Consider the following 25086-nt stretch of genomic DNA (forward strand, 5'->3'; position numbering starts at 1 on the left):
TTATTTTGGGAGAGTTTCTAACTGTTAAAGCTGTAAGCAAGTTCCATTCTCCATAGCAGTTCTAGAGACCTAGTAGTTTCAGAGATCCCAGTGTTCAAAAGTATTTCAAAATTAATAACAAAAACAAACCCATACCAAAAGGAAAGAACTTTTGGATTGGTTTGGAATGGACAGCCATCGATTTCAGTCCACTAGGGCTATGGGAACATTGGCTGTGAGAGCCAGTGGTAAAGACGTAGCAAATTACTTGGTCATGTTCATTCAATAACGCTGTTAAGAACTTTCTTTGTCAGGCAGTGTCAGGGTGAATGACACTTGTTTTCCTTCCTGAGAGAGCTCAGTCTGGTGTGTGAGAAGACACATATATATGCTGTGTAAGGGAAAGTGAGGTAATTTGATCATAGACAGGATCCAGAAAAAAGTCCTGTATAGAGCATTTCAAAAATAAGCTGTTTTCCTCTACCTTTACATTCTCTCTTGTATTGTGTTAGGCCCTTAGGATAATGGCCAAGAGGACACTGTCATCAGGAAGCACCGGGTGGGAATTCTAGCTGTGCCCCTTATAAGAAGTGACACCTTGAACAGAAACTTAACTTGTCTAAGCATGGCTTTCTCCCCCTGTAGAATGAAGATAATGAGATTACCTACATAATAAGACAACTGTAAGAATTAAACAAGAAATGCTGTGTAAAGACAGCACAATTATCAATAATGAGTGTATAAAAGGTTGTCTTTTAGTATTTTTTTTTAACATAAGGGAAAAAAACAGGCAATAAATTGGGTTGGTGTTACTCTATTACAAACTATGTTTGGTCTTTTATTACAAACATTAAAAAAAAATTTCTGTGGCTTGTAATATCAGATTTTCATTCCATACTTGATCTTTTTTTCTTCCCTCCTGGTTATTTTTTTAGGAACAAAATATAAAAAAAAAAAAAACATTTGTAAAGTGGCAAGTTGAATGTTTTCAGTTGGGTGAGTTGCCTTCCTGAGTGACCTTAGTGACCTCACCTCTGTCTTGAACCTGAGGAGAAAGGAGATAGCAGTACTGAGAGGATTTAGGATGAGAAAGAAATCTGTTGAAATATGAAGAAAAGTTATTGAAATCTATAAAAGGTTTATGTTTGATTATGCAAGTTATCCTTTCATCTCACTGAGTTCCATCATTTAAAGAGAGAACTACTATATGTGTCATTAACCTGGTAGTCATGGAATCCATTAGTTATCTTGGTCACAGAAAATTTGAGCAGAATTGATCTTTGTGTTGTAGTGGTTGGTACTTGTAGACCTAAACCATCAGTTATGTAGTAGAATATCAAAGCCATTCCCTATAACCAGTGGGATACAGACTGAGAAATAATTATTTTCAGATGTGAAAGTATGTTTCCAATCCTCCAGAGAGGTGTACTAGTTTCATATTCTGTAAATGCCATCCAAGTATGTTCTGGAAGTATATTCAGAACTATAAAGCAGGAGATTATGAACTGCAGAGTGAGCAGAGTCATGTAGAGCAATGGCTGCATTCTTGGCTTCTAAATACTGTGTATTCTTGGGTCCCATGGAGATCTATTTAGTTAGGATTTTTAAGGTGAGGCCTGGGGTCTTTGCTTCCCAGTTGATTCTGACAAATCATGTAGATTTGGGAATCATCATTATGGATTGGAAAATTAACCCTCCAAACATAAATCAGCCTGCATTTCTTGTTGTCCGTTTGCTATCTCTACTTGGATGTTCTCCCTAAATCTCAAAATCAACACAGGTTAAAAAAACATCTACACTCCTGACTTCTGCATCTCCCCTCACCCCCCACCCCTGCCTCTTCCTCACCATTAACTTCAACTCCCAGTTGTTATTAGCTTGATTTGTCTCCCTGTTACCCAGGCCTAAAATACCAGTTCCTTTTGAATGGTTTTCTGTTCCTTCCCCACCCCCTGCTTTTTCCTTTTTATTAACTCTCACCTGGAATTTTGCAGTCTCACTGATTGTACTGCATTCAGTCTTCCCCACAAGTTTTTATCAATATGAGGTCCATTTTCTTCTGTGCTGATACTGTGAATTAACCTAAATGCTTTAGCCTAGCATTCTAGCCTTTCCACAGATACCACAGTTTTATCCCTTATGTGTATCACAAGTTTGGCCATAGTGGATGATTGACTGTTCTTTTACCCTGCTTCACCTTTCTCGTGTACCCACATTATTGCTTGTGGGAATGGTGTCCTCTTATGTTGGGTCTCACTCTGTTGCTTTCCCACTGTTCATCATGACCCAGCTCAAGTATTAGGTATGGAGGAAGGCTTCCTGATCCCTCCTTTAACAGATGTGCTCTTGGCTGCCTCTGATTCCTCTGCAGCATGTTACAGTTCCTTAATTATTGGCTTATCTTAGTATTGACATTAAACTCCTTGACAACTGAGGCTTACTCATCTTGATACCCCTGCAGCACTAAGTAAAGAACCTCAGTCATTGTAGATGAGGGAATAATAAGTATTTGTCGAATTCTTTAGAATTGAGGTTACCTGGAAAATATCTCACTACTGCAAAGAATAGGAATTAAAACCTCTAACTACCTTTTCCTACCTCAGTAATGAACCCAATCCATATCAAAATGGAACATTTTATTTTGGAACTCAAGGAGGAGGTTGGTTGGAAAGCTAAAATCACTTCTATTTGACCATTGATGAATTTAACTAAATTGGACTTTGTGTCTAAGGAGAGAGCTCTGAGTATTTACGGAAGATAATAAAATCCATATTCCAGTTGTGTGCAGTGCAGGAGCCCTTGTGCACCCAAATTACCTCCTTACTTTAAGTCCTCCCTCTTCTGTGGAAATGGATGTGTTTCTTCTAGGGATGTGGCCAGCTGTCAGCCTGAAGAGAAAAGAAAGAGCTTGAGTGTATAGGTAGTTAATTTGTCAGTTATTAATTGGTCTGGATTAGAGTGCTATTTTTGTCCCTTCTAAACTGGAAGCTCTGCAAGGGGCCTGGAGACTTCACTGCTCTGCTTTCCTGGGCAGATTACTTGTGAGTATTGTTTTCTAGTGTTTTAGAGGAAAGAATTGAGTTCAGTGATTCTGAAATGAAAGTGTTGGTTTAAATCTGTAATTTTCTGCTCTTTAGTAATTGACTATATTGGAAACATTTTTAAGGGACAGTCCCTTTGAATAAAACAATTTCAGCTTGAAAACCATTACTAGTTCCCTCCTAATATGGATGCCATTTTATGTTATCTATTACAGTGAAAGAAAGATAGATAAAAGTCACAGCCCAGATTTTAAACCTTCACTGTTTTTATTTGCTTGACATGCCACTTAAGCAAGAGCTTCTTAACTTCATTTTAAACCTTTATGTTCTCTTCTGAAAAATGGGAATGGTGGGGGTACTATTTCCATCGGCTTGTGGGTTGATTAAATGGAATGATGGATAGCAAACACTTAGCACTGTATCTCTCATGGTATGGGTGTTTTCTACTTGGAAGACTGCGAGGCATTTTTGTGCTCCTTCCATTTTGTGTTTTGTCTAAGAGCTTGGAACCTCTCCAAGGAGTAGCTTAGGTCTAGTTGGATGAAAGTCAATCTTGTGATTGTGACTAATGGGGCCACAGGTAAATCAAATCTAGAGAACTGTGAATGCTTGTTAAGTGGTGAATGAAAGAATGAAACTTGTTTCCTAAGCATGTTATAGGACTTGGTAGTCTCTGTGACTTTGTCCCAAACCACGAGGGTGGAGCTGAAGCAGAATCTGATGGTCTATGTAAAGGTCTGTCCTTGGACTGAGTCAGGAATGCTTTACCAACTGGAGGCACCTTCTCTCCTGAGTGCAGAAAGGACCAACCAACCGAAACCAACTTATTTACTGTTTCTTTTGTGAATCTGACTTGAATTCTGATTGAGATGAAGAACATCTCAGGTCTTAAATAATACCATTACAAAATCAGTAAAGAAGACATGCTATATATGATAACCTAAAGAGGAAGAATCCTTTAGGATATTTTAGTGATCTGGCAAAGTTTTAAAAACATTGTTTTTAAACATACAGTATCATGAATGGTTAATAGTAGACTTCACTTTTAGTTGAAAGTATCACATTTGTCACATACATAACATTATATCTAAATAGATATACGTGTATATCTATTTATTTGTGAAATGTGGCAAATACCTAAGTAAAGAATTTTTTTCAGGTTCCCATTTACTTTAGAGTATTAGTACATGGCAACTAGTGATTTAAGTCCTACACTTTGGTTAGTCAGATCTTGATAAGTAAATCTACGTAGGTGGTTTGTGGTTTCTAGTCCTTGCTTGACAGAATGGATTTTTTTTTCTTTAAATTAGTGAACAAAATTAAACAATGGTCTTCAGCGTATTTTAGAGTAAATGCTTAAAGGCAGCTGGAGGGGACACCAAATATAGAGCTAAAGTTTTTCTAGAGTGTTTATTATAGGAAGGCTAGCTAGCACTTTGTTTCTGTGGAAGTAACTCTTGGGGGTTGTTGCAGATCCCCACCATCCAAGTTGTTCCAGATATTCAGATGTTTTAATGGAAATCTTTAAACAGTGTCCTTGGCCTTATTCTGGGAATCAGCTAAACTGAATAGGTAGACTTATGCCAGGATTTAATTAGCACTTTTGGTATTTTTAAGGAGTAGGCTCAATCCTACATTGCAATAACATAAGCATGTGATGTTTGAAGTCCTATGCAAATAATATTCTAATAACATGGTACATTAAAACATCACAACAGTGCCTGTACATTTTAAAAATGAACACCTTTCACTTTCCTATTTCTCTTAAAGTTTTTGTCCATAGGGTACTTGATTTTTCATAGTAAAATACCTTGGTTCTCAGTTCTAGTTTGGCTGCATTAGAACCACAGTGGCAGCTTCGATATTGGTAGCTTTGGGGATTTGAAGCCTAGGCAACTTTGAGAATTCTTTGTAAGGATATAACACTGTATTTAATAGAATAAAGTTTGAACAAATATGTAATAATTATTTTTTGACAGATATTTACTAAATATATCTAGTTCTCAGTTTTCTATAAACTGTGGGTAATAAATATGGAGAGTTGGGGAGATGGTGAATGGTTAAACAGGAGTGGCAAGAATCTCAGCATGTATGAGATAATCCTACACAATTCAAGGTCTGCTCATTATATAGATATGGGCCAATGTGTTTTGAATGGACTTTTTTTTTTTCATCACAAGCTGATGAGGTCTAAGGACATGGAGTTATATTTATATATTTAATAGGATTAACACCATCATGGTCCCAGTTCTCTAAAAATGGCCCTAGTATGGCAGCTAGAATTTTCTTCTGAGGCACTGATTATGTCTTGGGAGAAATCCTAAATGTCATCACTGCTGATCTGGGAAGTGGATGAAGGAACTTGCATGTAGGATGGAATAACACTAGCAGGAGACACAGTACAAATCTGTGCTTTTGTCTGTATCATTATATAGTTGTTTTAGTCTTCATAGCCAGTGTTCCAGCTCTATTCCATTTTTCCTCATCTCTCCAGGTATCACCACAGACCCATCCCTTTTAGCAAAATATCTTTTCTTCCTCACAGTTATGTCCTAAAGTTGATATCTGAATAGACACGTTAGAAGTAATATGAAGACTATACAATTATAAGAGTGCCGTATTTTCAGGAACAGATGATGATGCATACAAACTTGCACATTTCACTGCTTAGCTAAGTGCTGAGTGTTTTTCAGAAGCCAGGAAAAACTTTAGAGTCAGACCTAAGTTCAAATCCTGGCTTTGCCTTGTCTTGACTAATATGCCTCCCTGGGCCTCTCCATAAAACATGAGCTCTGAGAAAGCAGGGGTCTTGTCTCTTTCTTCCGTTGTGCAACTCCAGTGCTGAGAATAGTGTCAGGTACAGACAGATACATACATAAATGGACCTAAGGTGTGCCAAGTGCTGTGCAAAGGAAAGACTGGTGACACATTGGAGCAGTATCATAGTCTAATCTGCTCAGTTTGCCAGTTCACAGTGGGATAAGCACAGAAAGTGAGAGACTCCTAGTAACGTGATAGAGAAAATTTTTGTCTGTTGATGCTACTAATGCAAATTTTGAACTTATGCTTTGTATGTCCTTTTTATTTTATTTTATTTTATTATTTTTAAATTTTTTTAAGGTTTATTTATTTATGAGACAGAGAGAGACAGAGCACGAGTAGGGGAGGGGCAGAGAGAGAGGGAGACACAGAATCTGAAGCAGGCTCCAGGCTCTGAGCTGTCAGCACAGAGCCCGACACGGGGCTTGAACTCACAAACTGTGAGATCATGACCTGAGCCGAAGTCGAACACTCAACTGACTGAGCCACCCAGGTGCTCCTGTATGTCCTTTTTAAATTCCATTTTATAAAGAAAATAATTTTTACTGTATTTTACAAAAGAATAGTTCCATGATAGATAAGAAATTAAAACAAGAAAGCTGCCTTTCTTCACAGGTAGTTTGAGAAGCACTGCACTGGAGAGTAACAGGGTGGTTTAGGTCAGGAATGGCCTCTCTGAAAAATGAGATTTGTGTTGAAATATAAAGATATTGGAGAATATCTTTCTGGACAGAATAAACAGTAGTGCAAAAGCCTCAAGGTACAACAAGCCTGGTTATTATGTTTTAGAAACAGAAAGAGGCCAGGAGCATAATGAGTAAGAGAGTGATGAGAAGGGTGGTTAGGAGGTGGGTAAGGTCCCCGATCCTCTCAGGGCTTCTTGACCCTTGATAATGAGGTTAGGTTTTATTCTGAGTGACAGTTGTTGGATGGTTTTTGTTAAGAATGTGGTGTGACCTCATTTATGGTTTAAGATCACTTTTGCCACATGAATTATATGGTCAAGCTTGGAAAAGAATGCACCAGTTAGGAGACTGGTATAGTAGTCTAGGCAAGAGGTGATGGTGGGTTGGATAGGAATGTAGGCAGGGGAGGTGAGAAAAGTAGACTAATCAGAATGATACTTTGAACTTGAACTGATAAGATTTGCTGATGGATTAGATTTGGGGAATAAAAAGAAGGGAGGAGTCAAGGATGAATGCTAAGTGTTTTTCTTGATCATTTGGATGAATAGATTTTCCACTTATTGAATGGAAAGACACTATTAAAAAATATTTAAATCTTAGTTAACATATAGTGTAATAATGGTTTCAGGAATAGAATTTAGTGATTCATCACTTACATATGACACCCAGTGCTCATCCCAACACATGTCTTCCTTAGTGCCCATCACTGATTTAGCCCATCCCCCTACCCAATACCCCTCCAGCAACCCTCAGTTCTCTATATTTAAGAGTCTCTTATGGTTTGCTTTCCTTTTTTATCTTATTTTTCCTTCCCTTCTCTATGTTCATCTGTTTTCTCTTTTAAATTCCACATACGAGTGAAATCAAATGATATTTATCTTTCTCTTACTGGCTTGTTTTGCTTAGCATAATACATTCTAGTTCCATCCATGTTGTTGCAAATGGCAGTATTTCATTCTTTTTGACTGCTGAGTAATATTTCATTGTATACACCACATCTTCTTTATCCATTTGGAATGGAAAGGCACTTTTTGAAGAGAAGGGTGAGTGGGAACTGAGCATTAAGAAGGGTTAGTTATCTTCCTTGTTGATATGTACCTTTTTCATGAATCCTTTTAAAAGTGGAATTTCATAGATCTGTCTTACATAGTATTGTTACACATGTCTTGGAGAGGAAATAGCTAATGACGTATGCTTCTTGGAGTCTCTTATCATTCTAAGGGTCTAACAGACATTGGAAAAAAATATTTTTGTTTATCAATTATTTTGGAAATCTCAGAAAAATACTTAGGAATTAATGGGAGGATTTGTTCACATTGGTTATTATTTATTTCCAAAGCAGCATCCTGCTCTGTGTATGTAATTTGCATTTGCTTATGTGTTTACAAGGAACAAGTTACTCAAGTAGTGAAGTATAGATATGGTGGGCAGTCATATAGCTTTATCATACACAATTGTCTTTTTTTTAAGACAGTGAGAAAAAAGGGAAAAATTCAACTTTCATAATAGCTTTTAAGTCCTGAACTTAATTTTCCAAGCCATTTTTGTGTTTGCTAATAACTTTTTTTTCCTTAGGAAATTCAAATGATGAAAAGATCAAGATTTATGACCAAATTTGGGGTTAGTATACTGGGGCTAGCCCCTGGCCAGGGGAACAACTGAGAAAACAGATTAGTTCTGGTGTATACCTTTCTCTGCAGCATTAGAGTCTCTCCAGAAAGACCCAGGTGTTTTTTATTTGGTCTGGGCTCTGTAAGGTGAGATTCTGACATTATTCTTCTTTTATTTCCGTGAGAGAGTTCCTTTGATATTTTGAAATATGCCTTGCCCAACCTCTGGCACTTCTGCCTACACTGGTGGCCAGTTTTGCCAATTCTCTGGCTTTCATTGATTCAATCCTGTACTTCTGAGCAGTCCTGAAGTGCCCCAGTTGCTGTCATTCACACCACAGACTGAGAATTGCTTAATCTACCTGCAGTTAACCCATACTTCATGATTGGCCTTTGTCAATAAATTGTGCCACTGCTGTATTATATCTTTCAGTATGATCAGAAAGGTGTATCACCTTAAATTTCCATTTTTTAAGTAAGAATTTAATTTATTTACTTTGGCAGTTAATTTCAAAATAGAGAACCTTAAAAAATATATATGTGTATATATATGTATGTATATACATATATGTACATATTTTGCATAACCTTTTTGTACTCTCTGTGGACCTTACTATTGCAACTTCCTGAAATCAAGTTTTGAAGATACATTTAAATTTCTTCTTATGAAGAGCAACTGCCTCTTTTTACGAATGAGTTATCTTGGATTTAAGTTAGAATTCTATGTATTGTGCTGTGTTTTGCCATCTTTATCATGCTTTTCTATGTGTACTATGGTAGTTTGCATTTCTCATCTCTTGGACTAGATGGTAGTGTTCTTGAAGGCAGATAGAATTTTTATTCATTGTTATATTCTACACAAATAGTAAATTGTCTATGTGCAAAGTAGTTTTTCAGTGAAAGAATGTCAAGAGATCTCAAATTATGCTCTTATGATAATGGCATCTCTTTTTCTTTTTCTTTTCTTTTTTTTTTTTTTGGCATCTCTTTTTCTATATGTAGTCATGGTAGAGATTATTTTTTAACAAAGAATATATTTCCAAGGATATATTTTGCCACAGAACCTCATTGTCAATGGGGGAAGTCAGGGCATATGGATGTTCAGACATTGGAAAGGGTAATTATAGGAAAATTCTATTAAATCGTGACTTATAGAGCCAGCTATACTTTTGTCTATATCATTATTATACTGTTGTTTTAGTCTTTGTAGCCGGTGCTCCAGATCTATTCCACTTTTCCTGATCTCTCCAGGTTTTACCATAGACCTATCCCTTTTAGCAAAATATCTTTTCTTTTTTTCTTGCTTTTTTTTTTTTCTTTTTTTGAGATCAGTCCCATTCTTAGGCAAATCACACCTCATCCTTTTAAAATCTTACTATAGTTTGATGGTCCCTCTCTTCTCTGGTCTTCTTCACCAAGTCTGGGCCTACTAGCTATGTTCTTTTAACCAAATACTGTTCTTTCTGAGTATGGGTCCACTTACTTTGTACTCTTTCCTGTATATCTTTTCCTCACTTGCCTACAAGCTTTCTGAGATTGTCCGTCTTCTAAAATAAAATCTCTTCTTTTGACTCTTCTACCTGCTTACATTGCTTTTCTGCTCCTCTGCTTACCTTGACAGCCATACCTTTTTAAGATGTCCCCTCTGTGCCTGGCCTTTAACCTGGCCTTTCCTTATTCTTGAACCCTGTACTGTAGCCTGTGCACAGAACTGCATGTAGTCTTAGTACTGGGTGGTATCAGTCCTGGGGAAGGGGCTTCAGCAATTGCTTCCAGGCCATCTCCTACTTTACTACCTAGGTTGCAGGAGGTGGGCTTCTGAGAAAGGAGGTTTGAGAAAAGAAGGATTTTCTTAGGATTATTCTTTGCCACCTATCTTGCCTTCATTGGTGCTCTCAATGTCCCCTCTCCCATCCTATACCAGGCAGATCAGTGTTGTCTGTATACCTGGCTGTAAGATAAGCCATTATATGGTTTCTGTGACTTCCCTATTTCCTCTCTGACCTATTCCCTACTTCCAGTTTCCTCTATACTAAGTTATTTTACCAGACATTTTGTTAGGAACTTCATGCTTTAATTTTTGCCCCCGCTTCATGAAGGCCTATACCCACTTCACAGATGAAGTGCAGAAAAGTGAGATGACTTAGCTGAAGTGATAGAGCTAGTAAGAGGCAAACCTCTGGCTTCAAAGTCTGTTTTTAACTATTGTTGCATTGCCTTATTGTAGCTTTATGGTGGTTAAAATTCTTTTGATATGAGATAAGATTGCAAACAAAAATTTAGATAATATGCTTAGGAAAACTCTTAATATATAATTAGTGAAAAAATATCAGAATCAGAGTCTATTCTGTTTTGATACTTTTTATTAATAAACAGAAATAGAATTTTATCCTGGGTGGCTGATGTGGGCAGGTAGTAGCTGGGGAGGCCTGTAACACCAGATTCAAAAGTTGTTAATGTTACATTTTGCATGGAGTCACATCTGTTGCCTTTAGCTGGTTAAGGACAAATTGAAACATCTTTACTCCAAGGCACTTTTGTATGATAGTGATATACATAGGCAGCTTGGTGGGAACATTGCTATTGCCTCTGTTCCCTCATCTATAAAATGGGGGTAAAGATACTACTACATTATTAGATGGAGATAATAGTACTACAAACCTTACAGGGTTGCTTATATGGACTGTGAGTAAGTATAAAGTGCTTGGACCACATTTTAAGGATGTATACGTTTTAGATGTAAAGTAATAATTAGTATTATTGTTAATAGAGACTTATTGGCTACTTTATTTATGGCCTTTAGAGAGGGACTGAGTGCCTGACTTTGTGTGTGTGTTAAAACAAAAGTAGGTTCATTTCTCAGGAGTTCTCTTCCTCTAGGTTTGGGCAATTACTGTGTGAGTGTGCTAGAAAAGTTGATTTGAGTGAGCAGTTCATTGAGGGAAATGCTGCAGCCATTGTCTCCAGTTCTTCATAGACCTGGAGTGTGGTAATGTTTCCCTCTTTTTTCTAACCACACTGATTCCCTCAGGAGTATTTGCAGAAGAGTGGATCTGATGTCTCTTCTGCTTAACGTTCTTTACATGGAAACTTATCTTTCTCAAGGGCAAGGTGGCATGTCTCTGTGGCAAAGAATTTTCTCTTTGAGTTCAACTATACTTTGCTTTAGTTCTCCCAAGCTCAGGAACCATGTTTTTATTATTCTTAAACTGCTTGGAATTTGCTGAGCCCTTCTAAAGCTTAATAATATTCTAGTCACCTCAAATGTGCTATACTTACAGTACTTAAGATGTGATGTTCTCTTGGGGCTCTTGGGGTGGCTCCGTCAGCTAAGTGTCTGACTTTGGCTCAGGTTGTATCTCGCGGTTTGTGGGTTCGAGCCCCGCGTCGGGCTCTGTGCTGACAGCTTGGAGCTTGCTTGCTTCATATTCTGGGTCTCCCTCTCTCTGCCCCTCCCCTGCTTGTGCTCACTCTCTCTGTCAAAAATAAGTAAACATTAAAAAAAATGCAACATTCTCTTTTTGAGTTCATGCTTATTAATTTAACTTATGTTAATAAGCAAAACATCTTTTTTAAGAAGCAAAAATGCAGTTATTTTTCAGGTTCCTAAATCTGGCCAACCATGAAAATGCTGGGGGAGGTTTTTGAAAGGATTGTATTGTATTGTGTTTCACGTTACTAGCCCTCAGGTGACTGTGATAATGAGTCAGGTGCTCTGGTGTGGTATATTTGAATCAGAGAAATGTCTTTAACTTACAATAAGGATTTTATGAGGTAGATAGTATATTTGATCACATTTTTTTGAGATTTGGGAACTCCGAACCTCTATATCTAAAATTTTATTTTTAATGTTTATTTATTTTTGAGACAGAGACAGAGCATGAACGGGGGAGGGTCAGAGAGAGGGAGACACAGAATCCAAAACAGGCTCCAGGCTCTGAGCTGTCAGCACAGAGCCCGACGCGGGGCTCGAACTCACGGACCACGAGATCGTGACCTGAGCCGAAGTCAGCCGCTTAACCGACTGAGCCACCCAGGCGCCCCTGAACCTCTATATCTAAACACAGAAGCTTGCACACAGAAGATGCTTAATAAATATTTATTGAATAAGCGAGTGTCCAAGGTCACATGACTAGGGTTAGCGGGAGCCTATAATTTGTCTCTAACCTGATCCTAAGCTGTATATAGTTCTACTTAATATTTATACTGTGTTGAGATCTGGGGTTGGAATCCCGACTTTGTATCTTTGCTAGTTGCATGGCTTTGGCCCAGTATGGAATCAGTTGGCTCCTAGGTAAATTGGTGATGCCAACCTGTCCCTTTCAGTCCTTAGGTTAAGAAGTGTTATGTATGCAGTTCCTCACACACTCAGGTGCTTGAAGAATAGTAGCTATTCCTAGAACTAATACTAATACTCGCCTAATACTAAGCAGATGTGGAAACTGTCCATTTTCTAATCAGAATACTGGCTTTATTTGAAATGAAATAAATAATGAAAACTGCTACTGCAGTAGTTCACAGACCTAGATATTTTCCTTTATTCTTGATTCTCAGAACTGTTAGCAACCACAGCCTTTATAGGCAATCAAGTAAATTCATTTTCCCAGAATAACTGATGTAAAATAGAACTTCATGCCGGCACTACTTGTCTGTTTAGTTTCAATTAATGTTAGAATAAAAGTACTTATACTAAGAAAAATGGATGCATATTAAACTCTTTTCTGTGTCCTCAGTCTCTACTTTTTGAACTCTTTTAAACTCATGACTCTCTGCCTTCCTGCCCTCTTTACCTCCGTGCCCTATGAAAACATGGAAGCATCTGGTATTATTTAACTTTATCAATCCATCAGCTGGGTGCAGGTGGCCTAAAACTGGTTCATTCTGAAGTGTGTTATCTTAAACTATGGACTTGTGCTTTAAGTCCTTTAATTTCTTACTGTAAATGAAAAATTTCCAGCCCCCCCCCCCCTTTTTTTTTTTTGGAGGTATCAGTAAGTGGACATCAAAATTTTTGTTTGCATCTCTAATATTGAAAAGCTTTAAGGCTGTGCATTTTCTTTGGAGTGTATCTGATTATAAGTGCTGATAAGTGGTAGTCCTGTTATTTTTAAACTTACCTGTAGTTGCAGATTTTTTTTGTCTGTTTTATGCATTATTCAGTATAGTATTTAAAAATTTCTGGTATTTTTTATTGTTTAAAATTAGTTACTAATTTTATTGCTTTGGAACTGAGACTTTGGCTTTGTGTCATTTATACTTAAGAACTTTCTGAGGTTTTCTTTGTGTCTTGATGTATTATCAATTTTTATAAATGTTCCATTGATGGTTAAAAGGAAGATGTATTTTTAATATGTGCGTTACAAATCTGACACAAATCCTTTAATATTATCAATTATATTATTCCAATCCTCTGTGCTTTGTAATTTTTTCCTACAGAATATACCAGATGGAGAGGTGTGTGCTCTTTTAATGGTGTCAGATTTTGTAAGCTCAACTTTCCTTGCACGTCTAATAACTTTTGCCTCTTAGTCTTTTAATTCTTTTTATTTTCAATTCAGTGATATTTTACAAATACAAATTCATGACTGGTGTATCCTAATCACTGTTCTGCTTAATGCTTTTGCCTTAAAGTCTACTTTGTCTTATATTAATAATGCCACTCCATTTTTCTTGTATTTATTCTTATTTATTAAAAAAATTTTATTTTTACATTATCTCTACACCCACCATGGAGCTTGAACTCACAACCCTGAGATCAAGAGTCACATGCTGTACTGATTGAGCCAGCCAGGTGCCCTCTTTCCTTTATTTTTATCTACTTGATATATACCCAATCTGGTTATTTTGAGAGGTAGTCTTCCTTAATCGGAGAGACTTTAGTAGAGAGGAGCTAAATTCATTTATAGTGATCATCATAACAGATAAGTTTGGACATATTTCTGCCTTCTTGTTTTTTATTTTTAATGTGTTCTTGCCTTGCATGTGGGTTGGAAGGCTTGTTTTTGGTATATATCCTGTCTTTTCTTTGGGGTCTTCTATAGTTTGGAATCTGTTTTTACTTCACTTTTGACCTTCACTGGTTTTAGTGGGAATTTAAATCTTTTTTCAATTTTAGTTTCTTTCCTTATTTAATTCACCTTCCTTTTTACTTTATCCTATTTTTACCGTAGCTGCTTCTTTCATTATGGCTTTTTGCACTTTTTCGTAAGTCTTTTTGCAATCTAATTAGGATATTAAAGAGGTTTTTTTTTTTAATACTTTCTGCCGGCTCCTCTGGTAGATTGTTTTAGTTTTCTGAGTCTTTAGGATGATGATCATATTTTTCTTTCCTCTGCTAGTCATCTCCCTACCCTCTACCCATCATGGGAGCATTGTTTCATTAGGTTTATTTGTTTCATTAACCCGGTGCATTTATTGAGTGCCTGCTGGAGATGCAGAGGTATATTAGGTTTTTCTGAGTTAAAGCCTGGATTTTGGTTTTTCTTAAGCCAGTTTTTTCTATCTGTTTTATCATAACATCTGCCATTTTTTGGCATTTGCTTGTCTGTCAGAATAGTTGTAAGTTTTTGTTATTTTCTGTTATCTTCAGTGATAATGGAAAGCTGGGACACTGTCTCAGGGACTACATTTTATACTTGAAGGCTGCTAGGGAGACAAGTCAAACGGATGAGATACCCCTGAAATGACATTAGACATGTATGGTTTGTTGTGAAAGAAAGCTGGCTTAATCCTTTCAGGCTAATTTCAGTGGGTGGTTCATAAATCCAATCCTTGGTCTTTTCCTGGAGAGGACAGACTGGATCAGCATTGGCTGTTGTAAACTAACCTGGTTGCTGGGGGCCAAGGAACCTGTGTGTGCTTTAGTATAAGCATTTCCTAGTGCCTAAAGCCTGCTTGCTGCCAAGTGTGTGACCTCTAGGCTGGTGTTTCTCCCACAACTGTGTTAAAATAACTTAGGTAAGATGGTTACAATCCAGACAACTAGGCCTAAACCCACAATAAAAATCTTGAGGGGAGGTGGGAAGGCCTATATATTTTTAATAAGCACCACAGATCTTTTTATCTTTTCATAAGGGAAGTTATGGAAATATAAAAAGAGAGAGGATAGAGTTATGAACTCCACACATCCATCATCTATGTAGCTTCATTAATTATCACTATATGGCTAGTCTTATTTCATATATATCCACTCCTATTTCTTTATCCTGATTGTTTTAAAAATAATCCCAGGCATCATGTCATTTATTTCATTTGTAAATATTACACTATATATCTAAGAGATATAAAGCCCAATTCCATTTATGAAAAAAAGCACAATTCCATTTATCATGCTTAAAAATTAAAAACTAAAATTTAAAAAAACAAAAAAATAAAAATCCCTTAATATTATCAAATATCCAGTCAACGTCTGCATTTCTCTAGTTATCTCTCTCTGTGACAGCTAGTTTGAATTTTGTATCTAAGGTCTGTGCATTAAGATTGGTTTTCCCTCCATTTCCTTTTTCAACGTTTTTGTTTTTTTTTTTTTTTTTAATTTATTTTTGGGACAGAGAGAGACAAAGCATGAACGGGGCAGGGGCAGAGAGAGAGGGAGACACAGAATCGGAAACAGGCTCCAGGCTCCGAGCCATCAGCCCAGAGCCTGACGCGGGGCTCGAACTCACGGACCGCGAGATCGTGACCTGGCTGAAGTCGGACACTTAACCGACTGCGCCACCCAGGTGCCCCTCCATTTCCTTTTGTTGTTTTGTTTTTTGGAGATTTGTTGTTGTTGTTGCAGAAATCAGATGTATTGTCTTAGAGGGTTTTGCACATCTGGATTTCACTGATTGTGACCCTATGGTGACATTTAACATGTTCCTATATTTCCTATACATTGGCAGTTAAATCTAGAGGCTTGATCAGATTTGGGCTGTTTTTTTTTTTTTCTCCCAAGAAATGTCAAAGGTAATGTTTTATACTTCCATTAGGAAGGTATGTAACATCTGGTCTTTTCTCTTTTTGTTATTTTTCAGCTATTCATGTTCACTGTCTAAGCCTATTCATTTAGTATTGCAAATGGTGATACTCTAGTTCTGTTATTTCTTCTTGTTTGATTAGTCATAATTCTTCTGTAAAAACAAAAAGGAGCTTACCCATATCAGTTGTTTGGTTACCCTAAATCACAGATCATATAGGAAAGATGGAATAGTGGCTTGATTCTTACCAGCTTTCAAATTAAGGAGGTGGTTTTTAAAATTTTTTTTAATGTTTATTTATTTTTAAGAGAGAGAGAGAGCATAAGCAGGGGAGAGGCATAGAGAGAGGGAGACACAGAATCTGAGGCAGGCTCCAGGCTCTGAGCTGTCAGCACAGAGACTGATGCAGGGCTCGAACCCATGAACTGTGAGATCATGACCTGAGCCGAAGTTGGACACTTAACTGACTGAGCCACCCAGGTGCCCCAAGGAGGTGGTTTTTTAGTGCATTAGTTTACTAGAGCAGTCCTAACAACACAGATTGAGTGGCTTAAGCAACAGAAATTTATTTTCTTGCAGTTCTGGAGACTAGAAGTCTGAGATCAAGATGTTGGCAAGATTGATTTCATTCTGAGGACTCTCCTTGGCTTTTAGATGGCTGTCTTCTCTTTTTAAATTCATGTAGTTGTCCCTTAGTCTGTGTTTCTATCCTAATGCTTTCTTATAAGGGTACCAGTCATATTGGATTAAGGCTCACCGACATGACCGCATGTAACCTTAATTACCTTTGTGTTCTGTCTCCAAATATAGTCACTATTCTGAGGTACTGGCATTAAGAGTTCAGTGTATGAATGTTAAAGGGAACAAAGTTCATTCCATAAAATCTAGCATCCTGTAAATGTGGATTTTTTTTTAGAAGTATCGTATGGAACAACTTTCATATGTTGTAATCCATTGCAGTTATCTTCAGTGATGCTCAAATTTGTCCTCTTGGAAGCCTATTTAGGTTGCTCCTAAATTGTCCTTTAGATAGAATCCCATTATTCCTGATTAGCTTTCTGGTTTTTTTGCATTCTTCTAGAACAAGATGTTCTCAGCCTGTCTTCCTGCTCCAGACTTGCAAGGACATTTCTTCCAGGAGTCCTGGTTTCTTTTAGTGAGATATAGTACCAGATGATTCTGAGTACACTAATCTTTGGAAATCTCATGAATAGGCGATTTTTGGTTTGTTTTTTCTTTTTTCTTTTCTTTTTTTCTTTCTCTCTCTCTCTTTTTTTTTTTTTTTTAATCACCACAGTGTAAGAGGCACTATAGTATAGTGGTTAATAGTTCTGGCTTAGAGAGTCGTATTGCTCAGATACAACCTGGCTCCGTTACTTACAGTATTACTTACTTGACCCTAAGCAAGGTGCATAGTTTCTCTGGGTCTTAATTTAATCATCACACTCATTCATCATCTACTGTAAAGCTCCCTGAAGGCAAGGACTTTCTCTATATTTTTTACAGCTCTATCTTCACTACCTCAAATAGTGCCTGACACATAATTGGCACTTGATCAATATGTGTTCAATGAATATATTTATGAAATGAAAATAGTAGGAGTACTATTCTTAAAGAATGCTGAGATGCTTAGGGGATAGTGTTTATAAAATGCTTATAGTCACCAAGAACTGTGAAGGGTCTAAGATTTTACCCTACTTACAAGCCAGCCAATTAGCTTGCCAGTTTTGTGGGTACTGGCAGAAGACATAAGACTTTTGGGTTGGAGACAAAGGGCTTTATTAAACACATAGCAATAGCAGATACTGAAGTGTCACATTTTCTTGCTCTCATTTTCTGAACCCTAGTTTTTGCAGGGCAATACGAATATGGCAAGGTGAGATCTATATATGCAATGGGCTATGTTATAGGAGAAAACACTGAGCTTAGGGAACCTGAATCTTTTATGATGGACAGTAAACAAACTTGTTCTGGAAGAAGACACTTTATCTTCTTTACATCCTTGAAAAGATAGTTTGGGACAAGAGGACATTCAAATAACTCTGCTTGCAAGATGTGCAGAAACATGAGAGATCCATGGACAGTTGTTTTTCAACAAATGGCATTAATAGATGTAGTAGTCAGTATAATTGGTCATGATGATATTGATGATTTCCTTATGCTTCTTTTCCAACCTAAACACAAGGTTTTCTTCTTGCCACCTTAATCTATAATCCTTATTTAATCTCAGTTTTCCAACAAATAGCATTGATATATGCGGTCAGTAAATATTGGCCATGATGATATTACTCATAATTGCCTTATGTTCATTTCCCAACTTGAACATAAGGTTTCTTCATGCTGCCTTAATGTAATCTTTATTACATCCTTGTCTTTCATCTTTCATTGCAAGACTCTGGGTAGGGTATTTTGCGATTTCTGGTGCATTGACCATTATTTTATATTATTATTTTATTTTATTTTGTTTTGATTTGTTTTATTTTTATTATTCTATTTTATTTATAATTGTGTATATATTTTTAAGGGATTTAATTTTTTTTAGCTTAAATCCCAGTTAATGATTTCAAGAATAGAATTTAGTGATTCATCACTTACTTATTACACTCTGTGCTCATCCCAACAAGTGTCCTCCTTAATGCCCCTTGCCCATTTAGTCCATCTCGCCATCCAACACCCCTCCAGCAACCCTCAGTTTGTTTTCTGTATTTAAGAGTCTCTTATGATTTGTCTCCCTCTCTGTGTTTATATTATGTTTGCTTTCCTTTTTTTTTAATGTTCATCTGTTTGTATTTTATAATTTTTTAAAATGTTTTATTCATTTTTGAGAGAGAGAGACAGAGTGTGAGAGAGGGAGGGGTTGAGAGAGGGAGACACAGAATCTGAAGCAGCCTCCAGGCTCTGAGCTGTCAGCACAGAACCTGATGTGGGGCTTGAACTCATGAACCGCAAGATCATGACCTAAGCTGAAGTCACCGCTTAACTGACTGAGCCACTCAAACACCCCTTTTTGCATTTTAAATTCCACATATAAGTGAAATCATATGATATTTGTCTTTCTCTGACTGACTTATTTCACTTAGCACGTTTAGTTCCATCCACATTGTTGCAAATGGCAAATTTCATTCTTTTTGACTGCTAAGTACTATTCCACTACACACACACACACACACACACACACACACACACACACACACCACATCTTCTTTATCCATTCATCTGTTGATGGATATTTGGGCTCTTTCCATATTTTGGCTATTGTCGATAGTGCTGCTATAAACATTGGGGTGCATGTGCTCCTTTGAAACAGCAGTCCTGTATCCTTTGGGTAAATTCCTAGTACTGCAGTTGGTGGGTCATAGGGTAGTTGTATTTTTAATTTTTTTTTAGAAGCCTCCATATTGTTTTCTATAATGGCTGCACTAGTTTGCATTCCCACCAGCTGTGCAAAAGGAACAGTTTCTCTTTCTCTACATCCTTGCCAACATCTGTTGTTGCCCAAGTTGTTAATATTAGCCATTCTGACAGGTGTGAGGTGGTATCTCATCGTACTTGTGATTTGTATTTCTCTGTTGATGAGTGATGCTGAGCATCTTTTCATATGTCTAATAACCATCTGCATGTTTTCTTTGGAATGGACATGTCTATTCATGACTTTTGTCCATTTCTTCACTGGGTTATTTGTGTTTTGGGTGTGGAGTTTGATAAGTTCTTTATAGATTTTGGAATTAACCCTTTATCTGACATGTCATTTGCAAATATCTTCTCTCAGTCCATCGGTTGCCTTTGAGTTTTGCTGATTGTTTCCTTTGCTGTGCATAAGCTTTTTATCTTGATAAAGTCCCAATAATTCATTTTTGCTTTTGTTTCCCTTGCCTCTGGAGACATGTCAAGTAAGAAGTTGCTGCAGCCAAGGTCAAAGAGGTTGTTGCCTGTTTTCTCCTCTAGGATTTTGATGGCTTCCTGTCTTATGTTTAGTTCTTTGATCCATTTTGAGTTTATTTTTATGTATGGTGTAAGAAAGTGGTCCAGGTTCATTCTTCTGCATGTCACTGTCCAGTTTTCCCAACACTATTTACTGGAGAGACTGTCTTTTTTCCATTGGATATTCTTTCCTGCTTTGTCAAAGATTAGTTAGCCATATGTTTGTGGGTCCATTTCTGAGTTCTCTATTCTGTTCCATTGATCTATGCATCTGTTTTTGTGCTAGTACCATACTGTCTTGTTGATTACAGCTTTATAATACAGCTTGAAGTCTAGGATTGTGATGCCTCCAGCTTTGCTTTTCTGTTTCAGGCTTGCTTTGGCTATTTGGGGTCTTTTGTGGTTCCATACAAATTTAAGGATTGTTTGTTCTAGCTCTATGAAGAATACTGGTGTTATTTTGATAGGGATTGCATTGAATATGTAGATTCATTTGGGTAGTATCGACATTTTAACAATATTTGTTTTGCCAATCCATGGGCATGGAATATTTTTCCATGTTTTTGTGTTTTCTTCAATTTCTTTCATAGGCTTTCTACAGTTTTCAGTGTATAGATTTTTGTCCCCTTTGGTTAGGTTTATGCCTAGGTATTTTATGGGTTTTGGTGCAATTGTAAACGGGATCAATTCCTTGATTTTCTCTTTCTGTTGCTTCATTATTGGTGTATAGAAATGCATCTGATTTCTGTACATTGATTTTATATCCTGTGACTTTGCTGAATTCATGGATCAGTTCTCGCAGTTTTTTGATGGAGTCTTTTGGGTGTTCACATAGAGTATTATGTTGCCTGTGAAGAGTGAAAGTTTGACTTACTCCTTGCTGATTTGGATGCCTTTTATTTCTTTGTGCTGTCTGATTGCTGAGGCTAGGACTTCCAACCCTATGTTGAATAACAGTGGTGAGAGTGGACATCCCTGTCGTGTTCCTGACCTTAGGGGGAAAGCTGTGTTTTTCCCCATTGAGGATGATATTAGCAGTAGTGGGTCTTTCATATATGGCTTTTATGATCCTGAGGTATGATCCTTCTATCCCTACTTTCTTGAGGGTTTTTATTGAAAAATGGTGCTAAATGTTGTCAAATATTTTCTCTGCATTATTGAGAGGATCATGTAGTTCTTTTCTTTTATCAACGTGATGTATCACATTGACTGATTTGTGGATATTGAACCAGCCCTGCATCCCAAGAATAAATCCCACTTGGTTGTGGTGAATAATTCTTTTAATGTATTGTTGGATCTGGTTTGCTAGTATCTTTTGAGAATTTTTTCATCTATGTTTATCAGGGAAATTGGTCTGTAGTTCTGCTTTTTTTTTTTTTTTAAATGTTTTTTAATGTTTATTTATTGTTGACAAGGAGAGACAGAGCATGAACAGGGGAGGGGCAGAGAGAGAGGGAGACAAAGCATCTGCAACAGGCTCCAGGCTCTGAGCTGTCAGCACAGAGCCCGTCGTGGGGCTCGAACTCACGGACAGCAAGATCATGACCTGAGCTGAAGTCGGACGCTCAACGAACTGAGCCACCCAGGCGCCCCTGTAGTTCTGCTTTTTAGGGGGGCCTTTGTCTGGTTTTGGAATCAAGGTAATGCTGGTCTCTTAGAACGAGTTTGGAAGTTTTCCTTCCATTTCTGTTTTTTGGATCAGCTTCAAAAGAATAGGTGTTAACTCTTCTTTAAATGGTAGAATTCCCCTGGAAAGCCATCCAGCCCTGGACTCTTGTTTGTTGAGAGATTTTTGATTACTGATTCGATTTCTCTACTATTTATTGTCTGTTCACATTTTTTATTTCCTCCTGTTTCAGTTTTAGTAGTTTTTATGTTTCTAGGAATATATCCATTTCTTTCATATTGCACAGTTTGTTGACATATAATTACTCATAATATTCTTGTTATCCTTATTATTGTTTGTATTTCTGCAGTGTTGGTTGTGATCTCTCCCCTTTCATTCATGATTTTTATTTGTTTCGGTCCTTTCCTTTTTGATCAATCTGGTTAGGGGTTTATCAATTCTGTTAATTCCTTAAAAGAACCAGCTCCTGGTTTCATTGATCTGTTCTGTGTTTTTGATTTCAATGTCATTTATTTCTGCTCTAATCTTTGTTATTTCCCTTCTTTGGCTGGTTTTGGGCTTCATTTGCTGTTTTTATTCCAGCCCTTTTAGGTGTAAGGTTAAGTTGTGTATTTGAGACCATTCTTCCTTCTTTAGGAAGGCCTAGATTGACATATACTTCCCCCTGCCTTTGCTGCATCCCAGAGGTTTGGGGCTGTCGTGTTTTCATTTTAATTGGCTTCCATGTACTTTTTAATTTCCTCTTTAATTTCTTGGTTAACTCATTCATTCTTTTAGTGTAGGGTGTTCTTTAATCTCCAAGTACTCATGGTCTTTCCCCAAGTTTTTGTGTGGTTGATTTTGAGTTTCATAGCGTTGTGGTCTGAAAATATGCAAGGTATTATCTTGATCTTTTTCTACTTGTTGAGGTCTTATTTTTATCCCAGTATGTGATCTATTCTGGAGGATGTTCCATGCGTAGTCAAGAAAAATGTGTATTCTGCTGCTTTAGGATCAGATGTTCTGAATATATCTGTTAAGTTCATCTGGTCCAGTGTGTCATTCAAAGCCATTGTTTCCTTGTTGATTTTCTGCTTAGATGATCTGTTCATTGTTGTAAGTGGGGTTTTGAAGTCCCCTACTGTTATGGTATTATTATTAATGAGTTTCTTTATGTTTGTGATTAATTAATTTATATATTTGGGTGCTTTCACGTTGGGGGCATAAAGATTTACAATTGTTAGATCTTTTTGGTGGATAGACCCCTTACTTGTGATATAATGCCCTTCTTCATTTCTTGTTACAGTCTTGATTTTAAAATCTAGTTTGTCTGGGGCACCTGTCAAGTCGGTTAAGAGTCCAACTTCATCTCAGGTCATAATCTCATGTTTTGTGGGTTCGAGCACCACATTGGGCTCTGTGCTGACAGCTCAGAGCCTGGAGCCTGCTTCAGAGTCTATGTCTCCCTCTCTCTCTCTGCCTGTTCCCCTCTCACACTCTATCTCTCACTGTCTCTCAAAAATGAATAAATGTTAAAAAAATTTTTTTAAATCTAGTTTGTCTGATAAAAGTGTGGCTACTCCAGTTTTATTTTGATGACTATTAATGTGATAGATCTCCATCTCCTTACTTTCAATCTGCAGCTGTCTTTAGGTCTAAAACGAGTCTCTTGTAAGCAGCATATAGATGGGTCTTGTTTTCTTATCCGTTCTCATACCCTATGTCTTTTGATTGGAGCATTTAGTCCAATGACATTTAGATTGAGTACTGAAAGATATGAATTTAGTGCCATTGGTTTGCCTGAAGAGTTGGTGTTGTTCTCTGGTCCTTTTTAGTCTTTGTTGGCTTTGGTCTTTTTGTTTTGTTTTTTCTTTTCTCCACTCAAAGAGTCCCCCTTAAAATTTCTTGAAGGGCTGGTTTAGTGGTGACACATTCCTTGAGTTTTTGTTTGCCTGGAAAATTCTTTATCTCTCCTATTTTGAATGACAGGCTTGCTGGATAAAGAATTCTTGGCTGCATACTTTTCCGATTCAGCACGTTGAATATATCCTGCTACTCCTTTCTGGCCTGCCAGGTTTCTGTGGATAGGTCTGCTGCAAACTGATCTCTCTTCCCTTATAGGTTAAGGACTTTTTTTCCCTTGCTGTTTTCATAATTCTTTCCTTGTGTGTATTTTGTAAATTTGACTATGATATGCCTTGGTGATTGTTGATTTTTGTTGAATCTAATGGGAGTTCTCTGTGCTTCTGGAATTTTTATGTCTGTGTTCTTCCCCAGATTAGGAAAGTTTTCCGCCTTTAATTTACTCACATAAACCTTCTGCCCCCTTTTCTCTGTCTTCATCTGGAACTCCTATGATTTGGGTGTTACTCCTTTTTAATAAGTCACTGAGTCCTCTAAGTTTTGTTTCATGCTCTTTTGCCTTTGTTTGCTTCTTTTTTTCTCCTTTATTCTCCATGATTTTGTCTTCTGTGTTTCTGATTCACTGCTCTACTTCATCTATCCTTGCCATCGTGGCATCTATTCAGGATTGTATCTCAGTTATAGCATTTTTAATTTCGTCTAGACTAGATTTTACTTCTTTTATCTCTGCAGAAAGGGATTCTATGCTTTTTTCACCCCCAGCTAGTATTCTTATTATCGTGGTTCTAAATTCTAGTTCAGGTATCTTGCTTGTATCTGTGTTAATTAAGCCCCTGGTTATCATTTCTTTGTGTGTGTGTGTGTGTGTGTGCGTGTGTGTGCGTGTGTGTGTGTGTGTGTGCGTGTGTGTGTGTGTGCGTGTGTGTGTGTGTGTGTTTTACTTTGGAGTGAATTTCTTCATTTTGTCATTTTGGAGGAAGAAAAAAAGTAACAAAATAAAAAATAAAAATTAAGAAATTAAAGACAAAACAAAAAAATCAAATAAAGGAAGCCAGGTCCTAGATGTGTTTTGGTCTGCTTGTTGAAAGAAGCTTGCTAGAATAGAGTAAAAGGGAAAGAAAAGAGAAGAAAAAAGAAGGTAAGAAAAAATTTAAAATTAAAAAAATTATAGAATGAAATAGAATAAAATGAAATAGAGGAAATAATTAAAAACATACAGCTAAAAAAGTAATATAAGAATATAAAAATAAAAAATGAAGAAAATAAAAATAAAATTTTGTCTTTCTTTATCCAAGAAAATGGAAAGAAAAGAAAAACCAATTTAAACAACAACAACAACCCCAAAAAACAAAACAAAACAAACCGCCACCCCCAGAAAACCAAAGAATAAATGAACCAGCAAACACAATGAAACCCAAATGAAGGTATATCTAATTTCCCCCTGGGCTATGAAGCACTCTATAGCCCATACAATAAGCAGGTTGAAAGACTTGTACTCTTGTAGGGGATATGATTGGAGGGTGCAGTTGGATGGGATTTGGTGTAACAGTTCTGTTCTCCAGTGTTGGTGCTCTGCTTAGCTTACTGGGGTGGATCATTGTG

At 37.0% G+C, this 25086-nt stretch overlaps 1 protein-coding gene across 4 annotated transcripts in view; it reads left to right on the plus strand.

Annotated features, from left to right (window-relative positions):
* GMDS (GDP-mannose 4,6-dehydratase) overlaps positions 1-25086 on the plus strand; it is a 639676-nt gene that overhangs the window by 70424 nt on the left and 544166 nt on the right. The gene's annotated exons all lie outside the window — the stretch shown is intronic.

This window comes from Neofelis nebulosa, chromosome 6, assembly GCF_028018385.1.
Source record: "Neofelis nebulosa isolate mNeoNeb1 chromosome 6, mNeoNeb1.pri, whole genome shotgun sequence".
Classification (NCBI taxonomy): Eukaryota; Metazoa; Chordata; class Mammalia; order Carnivora; family Felidae; genus Neofelis; species Neofelis nebulosa.